General features: G+C 35.0%; 1 protein-coding gene across 1 annotated transcript in view; it reads right to left on the bottom strand.

The window, feature by feature from the left end:
- Positions 1-12,333, bottom strand: part of nadka (NAD kinase a) — a 415,064-nt gene that overhangs the window by 269,901 nt on the left and 132,830 nt on the right. The gene's annotated exons all lie outside the window — the stretch shown is intronic.

Genomic DNA, 12,333 nt, shown 5'->3' on the forward strand with positions numbered 1-12,333 from the left:
TGCATTATTTTGGGTCATATGACCATGAGGGTCCATCATATACAGCTGCCTGCACACGATGGACGTTTCTAAAAACAAAACTTTTTGTGAATTTTTCATGACGGGTGGGACTTTTCCAGGTGGACCGGTGGTGAAACTTAGAAATAATAATGCCTTGGTTTATTCAATCTTATTAATGAAATGACACAAGCTCATGATTAAATGAAGAAAAAAGCAATCCAAAAATAATGCTAATTTTTATTATTATTATTGAATCTATCTATCTATCTATCTATCTATCTATCTATCTATCTATCTATCTATCTATCTATCTATCCGTCCAAATATATATTTAGTCATTGTTCTTTAATGTAACAATTTCATTTAATAATCTAATTAAGGACATTTATTTTGTTATTTATTTTTAACTTTACATATGGAAAAAAAACATTTCATTTCAGTTGATTTCAGATCATGAAACAGACTTTGCAACATTAGCTTTAGTTTCATTGGACAAGTAAACCCAAGCCCTGTGTGTATGACGACAGAACTAAGTGTAATTTTACAGTGCAGAAGCAATTACGTAAAACCATCATTCACAGCAGAAAGCCTTTGGTGTCATAAAACACCTCCTTATCAAGACAGAAAGTGGACAGCACAAAAAAATATCCTCACTTTTATACAAACTATGGCCACTGTATTATTTGGATTAGATAAAATCCATTAGCATTGATATGTGTACATTTTTTGAATGGTAAAATAATGGAATGTTTTCTCGTGAACAAACATTCCTATCAGACACTTTGTTGGCAGCATGTTTGTCAAACCCTATCAGACTACAGCAGACACGCTTTATGGCCGTTCTCCCTCTCCACCATCAGTACGGCCAACAAATCACCATAGAGACGCTCTTTAAGGTCTGCCATAAATGCTGAGGGTGTCAGTGGTGAAACAAAGAGGTGCAAGAGAGAAGAAAAAAATGGACCAATCAGAGGATGCAATCAGTGTTAGGTGTGCAGGGTTTGGAACGTCACATGACCAATTTGTCCTAACTGACCCCAGGATTCAGGCCGTCATGATGAGCCAGTGGGAGGACACGTGTTTGATGGGGAGGGTTGGAGTGGTTTCAGCTCTCATTTGGTCATTCGTACGCATCATCTATGAAGATAACAAAAATAAAATGGTAAACAACACTACAGAAGATTAAAATGAATGTAATCTATTAAAGTTTTTCAACATAGATGCTTGGCACAGTATGCATGACTGGCTGACCAAATGTGTTAACTGTCCTTTTGACATATACTGACACCTTGTGGTCACTTGGTGCAGTGCAACATCGAAACTAGGCTCATATTATTAGTTCAGATTATCAGGCAATGACTTTGAAAGCAGCTTTTGAATGAGACCTAGGTATGCGACTAATTAAACTATTCAAATAAGTTTTAAAGCATCACAAAATAAAAATCAAAGAATAAAACATTGAACAATATAGCCTAGGCTAGCATAAGTTATTTGCTCGTGTTTGCTTTCCGTTATCCGTTACCTGAATGCCTGTAATCAATCAGGCATACATGCTCAGACGATTTATCATATTACACAAATTATGCATTGTTTCAACCATGTGAATTATTGCAGGTTATGCTTAACATTGACATTTTACCTTTTCACAACAATCCATTGAACAGTAGCGATTTGAAGAGCGTGCACTATTTTCAGTTCCATTCTTCTGCTCGCTGTCTCAAGGACACGCCCACAATCATGAATATTCATGAAGGCGGCATCCAGTGGAACCGAATATTTTAGGAACTGAATTTATAGAAACACCTGTGCGCATTTAATAAATTATTCAAACGTCGTCCAAGTTTACCGCAACAGGTGCCGCGAACTTCAAATACCTTTGAAAATCAAGCAAGCTGGCTTTCCTCCTCCATGAGGGGTTTGGTGGCACGACCGTAGATGATTTCTACGCTACAGACATGTCGATACGTCCGCCATCTTGAAACGGTCAACATTTCAGATGCTGTCTTCACTCCGTAAAAATGTAGTTTTTTCCATGATGCCACAACACTGCGCAGTCTCTGGTCCAAATTTTCTTAAGAGACATGATCGTTTTATACGCTAAACCGATTAAATTCGGGCTTTTATTCACATATAAACATTTATCAACTCACACATTAGTTGTGGTAAACAGAAGTTCAAGCATGTTTGCCTTACGTGCAATAACCAATGAGGTTCATTCTCGTGTTACGCAGCAAGTTTGATCTTCTTCAAGACTTTTGTTCTTGCGTGTCAAGCAGGTTCGACTGAGATTTAATTATGTTCGCTGATCAAAGTTTATAAGTGAATAAAAGCCTAGATAAATCTGTTCATCATATAAAATTATTGTCTCTTCAGAAAATTTGGATAGCCTACTCAATCAATGCATGGATTAGTTTTACGATCTCTTTATGAACTTTTTGAAAAATGAAAGTGGTAGTTGCGTAGCTGTCAATGGAGGAACAGAAATCTCTCAAATTTCATAAAAAATATCTTCATTAGTGTTCTGAAGATGAACGACAGTCTTACGGGTTTGGAACGACATGGGGGTGAGTAAATGATGGCAGAATTTTTATTTTTGGGTGAACTATCAGTTTTTATCAGTTTGACAGAATTTTCTACTTGCCATGAGAAGTCAAATGAACTTTACTTAACATTTTACAAAACTGAAAATGTTTAAATCATACTCCTTAGCAGATATTATTTTCAATTCATCATGCCCTTACTGATGTGTATGTCATATCTTGGAATTTCTGAAGGCCAGGTTTTCCAGTCATCATTCGGACAGAACACAATTTACACATGGGGAAAATGGATAGCTTAGTCAATAAATCATGAAGGTCCAAACTTTAAAGCTCTTGAATCTACTTTTGTCTACTTTTCCCTTATGAAAATGTTCCATAGTTATTGTTATTGTTATAGCAGTTGTTACAATAAGGCTATAATTAAAGGTAAGACCATTGATAATGCTTAGGCCACTGTAGATGTTTTTTTTTATTTATTTTTTTTATAACGTCTTGTAGACGTTGTTTGCGGGCAGCCAATGAAGACCTATGTGCTGGGATTATGCAAATTTATATTTAAAATTTTAAATAATACTAATAATACATTGCAGTTGAATTTGTTTAAGCTCTGTCACTCCCATAGACTGTAAAAAAATAGGTCACTCCACGTGGACCAGTTTTGATAATCATTTAGGGTGCAATGCATTGTCTGTCCACAAGAGGCCATTGCTGAACAACTACTTTACCATTTGACATGCTGCATTTACTAGGTTGAAATCAGTCAGAAATTATAACCTAATTGTTACCTCTGTTTTATTTACTACCACAGGTGAATAATATTGCTCTTTAACTCTAAAACGTTTGATATTAATCTCATTATAAGGGTCATTCCACGAAATTGGTGCCTTTTGTGTCCCTGAGAAATAATCAGACGTAGAATTACTATAACAACAAATAAATTTGTGATTTAAAAACATAATAGTACTATGTATTATTTCCTCAATATTACATTAAATTAAAGTCATTTATATATTATTTTAAATAATTAAAATTGCATTTATGCTGATAAGGGTAAGGTTTTTGGCCTGTCCCTCCCTGTGATTGTTCTTTTTCAGCAGGACTTTTAATTTGCAAATTGAAGGCAAAATTATACATAAATCACATTTTCATATTGTTCTAAGTATAGTGTCACTGTTAAGCAATGTTTTGGCATAAATATACATTATTTTAAATAAAATATAAACCATTTTATCGGTGTCCCCTGATTTCATGTCATGCCTGTTACCCTCACCAAAAACCCCTTGTAAAATAATGGTACATTCCTGTGACATCACTTCCAGGAAGTTATATCATCTCTCAATCATTATTCCAACAGTTAAAACACAAGTTTGTTTCTCTCTCTCTTCTATAATACTCTATTTTGATGGTTTATTAGGTATAACTGAGGTGGGGACACCATGCAATGTCAAAACTGTTATTGATTTTTAAAGTATAAATTTAAACAATTATTTATTTAACTTAATGTAATCAATATCTACAAGTAATATCCTTTCAAAGTGTACAACATGTGCTTTTGTGGCCTTGCCCTAATAGCTAGCAATTAGCAAATTAGCTTGAATTTGTCAAACCTGTTACTGTCAGGCCTGTTACTTTTGTATAGTAACGGGTATAGTAACAGGTTTTGACATGTGGGGTAACAGGGATGACATAGATTAGGTGTCACCTTAGCCACACTGTTTTTAAAGTTTATCTGTGTAAATTGCAAACATTTTTAAAGGTCATCTTGGGTGTTTTATTGAGCCAATGCCTATATCATTCAGAGTTGGTATTGCTGGTGCATCTGCATCTGGTTACCTTATTGCCTTTTGGTAAAATGTTGGCTCCTTTTATGTGTTGGTTGTTGTTGTTGTTTGGTTTTAATACTTCCAGTTGGTTTTAACATGTTAATGACCAGGAAAAGATGATTAGTCTCAATAAAACAAATTTTTTCCATAACTCATTGTCAATTCATCCATGTAAGTGTGATTACAAACAATAGCAGTAAGGTGACTGCAGACCCTCGCCCCAATCTTGTAATGTTCAAGAAAGTGAAACCAAATGTTAGCATCTGTTTTCAGATGATCATAGAAAGACCAAGATCTGATTATCTTCCTTGCCTAATAATTTAACCAGATCAGTATATTTTAAGTTCTGTGAGGGGACATACTCACACAGACAAACAGATGGACGCATGGGTCTAATTACTCTAATTACAATACCCTTAAATCTTTAGATCTCTTAGAAATGTAATGTGCTTCACTAATACAACTATGTCAAGTAATACAATTTAAAAAGGTAAAACTTTACAAAATTATGTAAACAAATATGTGCAGTGTACGCTGAAGAATGTGTGTCCTGTCATCCCTGTTACTCCGGTCATTCCTGTTACTATGATGTCAATCCTGTTACTGTCATTAATTTCATAAAAAAATATAAAAATTATATTTGAAATGGCCTTCCAAGTTTTTCCATTGTAACCCTATCTATATTGTATTTTTGACAAAGCCCTTCTTTTAATATCTCTCTTGTAAAAATATATATTTTTCTTAATTGACATGTGGTCACCCTCCAAAATTAGTATGTTCTTGGTCATCTGAATGACAAATATAAGATTGAAAAAAAAATCAAAATTTTTTAACAATTCCAGTGAAAAGAGGGACTAAAATACTGCTCATATATGTGAAAACTATAACATATTTTTAATTAAAACTATAGTATATAGTAACACATGTGTCTGTAACAGGCATGACAAAAATATCAAAACATGAGGTAGATAAATAGTCATAAAATAAAAAATTACATAGCCTGAGATGGCACAATACGATTTATTGTTATTTTATGCTGTCTTCATTTAATGGATATTTAAAAAAAATTGTTTAAACTTATTTTATATTTTAATTTTTCAAAGTTGAAAAGGCACTGATTTCGTGGAATGACCCATAAATACTGCCAAGTCCAACCCATAAATTCGCATCAGTCTGGATCCCTCGATTAAAAACCCAATAGGATTTTTCCATTGGCTTTTGGATTATTGCAGAAAATAAGCTCTACGACCAGCAAAAGTTTATGATTCGTACATGTTTTGTTCATCATGATAACTTAATTAACACTATGAATTTTGAAGCATCAATCGGCTGAAGTAAAACGCTAAAGATGAACAAACTGGTCACATGACTTCAGCATCACTAACACTAATCGGTGAAAGCGACTATAGAGAGTAGATGAGTTTACCTGTTCGGCTGATGACCTGTGATGATGTTTAATGACAACCTCTGGAGTGCATTTAGACACTTGTTAGCAACCGCTTTTACAAGACAAATAAAAGCTTTAAACAATCTCAAGAGGGTGTTACTGGTGTATTTTATGTTGTAGAATAAAACGTGTAAGTGTCTTGAGTTTGTGTTCACCACAGAACTTATAAAACGCATTCAAAATACCCATTGACTTTCGGACGATGAAACCGGAAGTGCTAAAATGCAACTCGTTTAAAAAATGTCATTCCTGCAGCAATCTATTGGATATAATTGAGTGAATTCCAATAGAGATAAATCACATATTAAAAATAATCTGAACCCATGACATTTCACATTCCATTTTTTGTGTGGCAAAACTGTAACATGAAAAATGAATATTACAAGATTGAATGTCAATGTAAATATTTCTGATGGCTAAACAGTTTTGGCTGACTATTCATGGCATCTCTGTTTTGATCAGGTGAGGGTGTTCACAATCTCTGCAGGGGTCACCGTGTGCTTTCAAACAGGTCCCAGGATGATCCATAAAGAAGCAAGTGACGTCTTTATGAGTAAGTCATTGAATCATTTACATCACATTTCAACCCCTTTTACCATTGTTTAAGAAAAAGGGATGAGTCGGTATTATTACATTTTCTAGATAGGCCTACATTATTATCCAAATTATTTAGATTTTTAGAATGCACATTAGCTTCTCTTTCCCATAAAACTGGATTCACCTTTAAACGTAGATGTGTTTAATAATTGTTGATTTTCCCAGCACTGAGCTGAGGTTCACCATCCAAACCTTTCTAAAGCTTTTTTTTTTTAACCTGAGGACAAATGTTTTTTGTGTGCCCTGTTAAATTCTGACAAATATGCAGATTCCATAATTTGGCCAAAATCAAAAAGGTGATTTTCTCCAAGCAGAGATTACGTTGAATGAAGAGTTTGTGACAGTTCATAAATGTGGTTCATTGACCTTTCATGTGCCTGTCTTGATACTTTAGAAAACATAATTTGGAGGAAACATGACTAGAGATTATTAGATTTAAATACATCTGAAAAGTCATTGAAAGTAAAAAAACAAAAAAAACAAAGGAATGCGCACAGTCAGCGGAGGTTTGCGAAAGTATAAACAATGCGTAAAACCATCAAATATAATCTCTGGTTTCTTTATTTCACATTGTGCCAACAGTCATTTTAAAACAGTATCTATGGATATAATGTTACATTTGTAGTGGCTTGTTTTCGGGTTTGTCAGGACACCGGCCCCATCTTCGGTGCTTGTGTCAGGTTATTAAAACTGTGTCTACAATAATCCGGAGACATTTGAAAAAGGTGTTTTTGTTTCTAAATGCTCTCTGTCCACACTGAAACATCTGAAAACACTCAAATCATCTGACCTCACATGTGTAAAACACAATAAAAGCTCACTGAGATGATACGAGAGACCAGACGTGATAAAGTTCTGCCATTCTTCTGCCATGTCTGGTCTAAAACACAGTTACTCTCATGTTTTGACGCAGGTATTTTTTCTGTCATCTTTGCAGGAATGTAATATGAAGATTGTACAAAGTAACATTTGTCTCTAGTAGGGCTGCACGATATTGCAGAAAAATGCGATATGTGATAACTCATTAAATAATGCGATATTCGATAATGCTTACATATATTCTCTTTAAAATATATTTAAAATGATATAACCTACACATACGTGTTTCACATTCTTTTTGTGACAAAAGTGAACAGCAGTGTTTTACTGTAGCATAAGAAGTGTTATTTTAACATCAGTGTAAACCAGGGGCTTTAGGGTTTCAGGTAGGCCTCCATTAGGTTTATTTAACAACAGAAGCTGAATAATCAAATGTAAAAATAAAGCACTGCTTAGCTTTCACTGTATGAATTAAATATATATACACTGATTTTTATTAAAGCTACAAAAGTTATTCAGCCGAGAGCAGTGAGTGATTTTCTCTGTGTCTTTTGTTCATGACCCCAGTTATTGCAAGCCGTTGCGATATGCATATTGTGATATATAAATTTGCGATATTTCGATAGTTTCTATATATTGTGCAGCCCTAGTCTTCAGCAACCCTTTGAAAGTGAGCAGCACACTCTGGTCTAAACAGATATCTGTGTATATGCATCACATGACCAAACACGCGCCATCGTTTCCAAATACCCTAGTTTTCACAGTCCTCAACGTTTCAAAATGCATCTCCAAAAAGCTCAGTTTCGCAGAACAGAAAGTCCGTCTCAGTGTGAACGCAAGGCCAAAACGCAGATGCTTCTCAGATAGACTTCTGAACATCAAATGTCCTGCGACATTAATGAAGTATTTCTCCTGTGAGAAGTGATGGCGTCATCAGTCATCAAAAGTCTTTAAAGTGCTCATTGATCAGCGTAATAACCCCATTAACATTTCTCAGCGCTGATTCATGCTTTCACGGCTGATCAATCTCGCCTGCTCCTTTTGTGTGCAGAGTCTCGTGTCTGTGTCGTGGCTTCCAGTTTCAAAGCGTGTGTTGGGGAAGGGAGAGAGGGGTTTTCTCTGTCCTGAAATGCACGGTTCGGGTCGGGGAACCGGACGTTGAACTGTGGGTGACACCGGGGCAGGGGTAACGCTCTGGAGGTGGGCAGGGGGGTGCAGAAACATGCTTGTTTTATGGCCTGAACAGAGCGGGGGGAACAACACAAATGGCACTGAGGTGAAGAGGTCGGGAACATAATTCTGAACTGCACAGATAAATCAGTGTGTGCAAGCACAGACAGAGCTGCTTCAAACACCTGATGTTGCAGCACGATCTCATGAAAGGGCGTATCTATTGCACGAATTGTATTTATCGTGCAATTTATATGCAAAAAAGAGTTTTTACATGCATATGATACGCAGTTTTCGCGTGCATGTGATAGGCACTTTATGGAGTGTAATACGCACATACTTAATCCTACCCAAGGGGTTTGCAGTGTGTATCATATGCACGTAAAAACTCTTTTATAAATTGCACGATAAATATAATTCGTGCAATAGATACTCATTTTCATGAGATCGTGTTGCTTTACATTTGCCCCCACCCAGAGCCGTCAGCTTTCTCATACACAACCTCGCACGCACAAAACACAAAAATGCACACATTCCAAAAACAGCAGACCTCACTTGTGTCAGGGCAACACGAGGACGTTCACACCTTGTTAAGTTTTACTACTTGTGCATTTGTTTGGCCCAGGTCTCTATTGCCCCCTTTGAAGTGAACGGCTGCTGGAGCCGCAGGGAGACGGACTGAAGATCAGTCGCGCCGAATGCACTGGAACACGACCGAGTGGAAGGGATTGCAGAAGTTTGCATTTGAACTGGTGCGTCGGTTTAGAATCCCAGTTCCTGGATTTGAATTGAAGGAAATAGAATTGAAATTAAAGAAATGTATACAACTGCTTTTAATTCTAGATTATATTTTTGATATTAACCATTAATCAATCAATAACCACCACCATTTCAAAAGATTTTGATCTTTAATTAATACTTTTATTTAGCAAGGACACATTAAATTGATCAAAAGTGGGGCATCAGTTTATAATCCCGGTTTCTGGATTTGAATTGATGAAGCAACAGGCTGAAGAATTCGAATGGAAGGAAATGGAATTCAATTCAATTCAATTCACATTTATTTGTGTAGCGCTTTTCACAATGCTCATCGTTTCAAAGCAGCTTTACAGAATTTAAAGTATATTAAAGTAAAAGAAATTCATATAACGGCTATAAGTCGTTTTTAATTCTAGAATATATTATTGATATTAACCATTAATCAATTAGTAACCACTTCCATTTCAAAAGTTTTTTTTTTTAATTAATGCTTTTATTTAGCAAGGACGCATTACATTGATCAAAAGTGACATGTAAAGATATTTATGATTTCCATTTCAAATTAATTCTGTTTTGAACTTTCTATGCATCAAAGAATCCTGTAAGCATAGCATGGTTTCCATAAAAATATTAAGCACCGCAACTACATAATACATAAAATATAATATATATATTCTGAAGGATCATGTGACACTGAAGACTGGAGTTATGATGCTGAAAATTCAGGTTTGCCATCATAGACATAAATACTAATATTGTCACCAGATGAAGAAGACAGATTCAAAATATAAACAAGGTTTAGCAAAAGCAGGTGCAAAGACGTAACGGTGTGTCCAACAGAAACACATACAACAACTCTGATAACAGAGGAATTAAATACACATAGAAAATGAAATGATAACGAACAGGTGTGATGATTAGATGAGTGTCCATGGCAACGGATGACTGGCGGGAAACTAGACGGAAACACATGAAGACAAACTGAAAGTCCATGAAAACAGAAACTAAGAACATGCGTGTGACAAATATATTCAAATATTATTTTTACTGTATTTTTTTTTAAATCAAATAAACACAGACAAAAGAGACTTCTTTCAAACACATTAAAAACTCTTGAATGGTAGTGTATTGTTATCAAATCAGAATTTAGCCAACTCTGAAAACAAATTTGCCAATTGAATTAGCCCTTGAAAAATCCGTTTTTTTTTTTTTTTTTTTTTTGTCAATTAAATTTTTGTTATCAATTATGAGATAAAAAAAAAAATACCTGTGCGAATTTTTTTTTACAGCAAAAATATGCAAGTCCAGGCGCAATAAAACAATGTCAGTTGTGTCACTCTTGAGTTTAGAGACAAAACGATGGCAGTGCAGAGAGGATTGTGCCGAGGACCTGATGTCAGCTGTGGCTTGCGTGGATTGCTTCACTTTTATGTTTTGGAAATTCTTTCCTTCTACCTGTACACGAAAGGCTTTCCTAAATTGCATGAAGGAATGCAAAGTCAAGTGATTAAAGGAGCAGAGAGCAGGTGATATTTCAGTGTAAGGGGTACTTAGTATGTGAAGCCTGACTAGAGGAGAGAGAGAGAGAGAGAGAGAGAGAGAGAGAGAGAGAGAGAGAGAGAGAGAGAGAGAGAGAGAGAGAGAGAGAGATTTCTGCTATAGGTGAAGCTGTAAGATCAGGTTCTGTGAAACACAGACACACATCTTTCTGTGTTCGGGTTTGTATGAATGGGTATTTAGTCAGCGTCCAAAAAGTGTGATAAGAGTGAGCATGAAGGAGCCAGCTCAGGTTTCCCTTCACAACGCCAGTGAAGAGAGGAGAAAACACCTGGCCTGTTCTAGAAAAGAAAAAAAAATCAGTAAAAAGTGAAAAATATTTCAAGTATCTGTACTTTATCAGAGTATTTTTATTTTGGGAAACGTTAACTTTTACTCCTCGACATTCCAAAGCGTAATATTGTCATTTTTACTGAATTCCATAAAACACGTCGTTCCTCGTGAAGAAATGTCCACTGAGACGCAAGAGTGATGTTTGAGTGATGAAGGATTTGAACCTGTTGATCCTGAAGGATTCGTTGGTGAATCTGACTGACTGTTCGCTGATGAAGAACATGTGAATCGTCCTCGAGCTTGAATGTGCTGCAACCCACGCTGAGAAAAGTTACCAATGAGTTTTAGTATCGGTTACTGTAAATTAGATCATATTTAGGTCAGTTATTTGTGAACCAAATCTTCTATAAAATGAGTGCATAGAGTCCCTCTTAAAATGTTTTTTAACAGCATTTTAACCCGTGATGTCTGTATTTTTACACTATTGTCGCCACATATTTACACAAATTGTGTTTCCCTCCATTTTTAAAATATGGTGGCATATATTACTTGAATATTAAGAATTTTAAATTATTTTGTAGTATATTAAAGTTTAACGTTTTGATAGTGTATAATAAGCGTTGGTAATACAATAAAAAGTTTGGGTTACACTAAGGTGTTACAGTGTAATTATACATTTGAGTACTGAGTATTAGGGTTAGTTGGATGTAATTATGAATAATCAATAGTTATTACTGTAGTAACTACATGTAACGTGTAACAAGGGCACTGTAAAGTAAAGTACCAAAAATAGCTTATTTGCGATACACATTAATACACATGCACTAATCATCCTTATTAGTGTTGAACCGTCATGCTGGCTACAATAAATATATGGTGCATCGATCAGTACTTTTAACTTTTAATACTCAAGTACATTAAAAATCAAGTATTTTTGTACTTTTTCTGAAGTAAAACGTGTAATTTTTAAAGTAATATCTTAATAAAATATCTGTACTTTTATTCAAGTACTTCATCCACCACTGAGAATAATTATAGTTACAGCTTTTGCAAGACAAATTGTATTGCTATTCCTCAAACATTGTGGTTAGGGTTTGCTTTAAACCTCTAAGTATTATATCTGATGCAATAAATTCAGCTTTATATGCATGTGTATATATATATATATATATATATATATATATATATATATATATATATATATATATATATATATATATTTATTTATTTTTTATTCGTACACAACTTTGGTCGTGCTGAGTAGCCCCTCCTACACTGAAATTTCATTGGTCCAAAATCTTCCTCCACATAACTGTACTTTAACCATCAAACATCAGATGCCTTCTGA

Source organism: Squalius cephalus, assembly GCF_949319135.1.
Source record: "Squalius cephalus genome assembly, chromosome: 16".
NCBI classification, from domain to species: Eukaryota; Metazoa; Chordata; class Actinopteri; order Cypriniformes; family Leuciscidae; genus Squalius; species Squalius cephalus.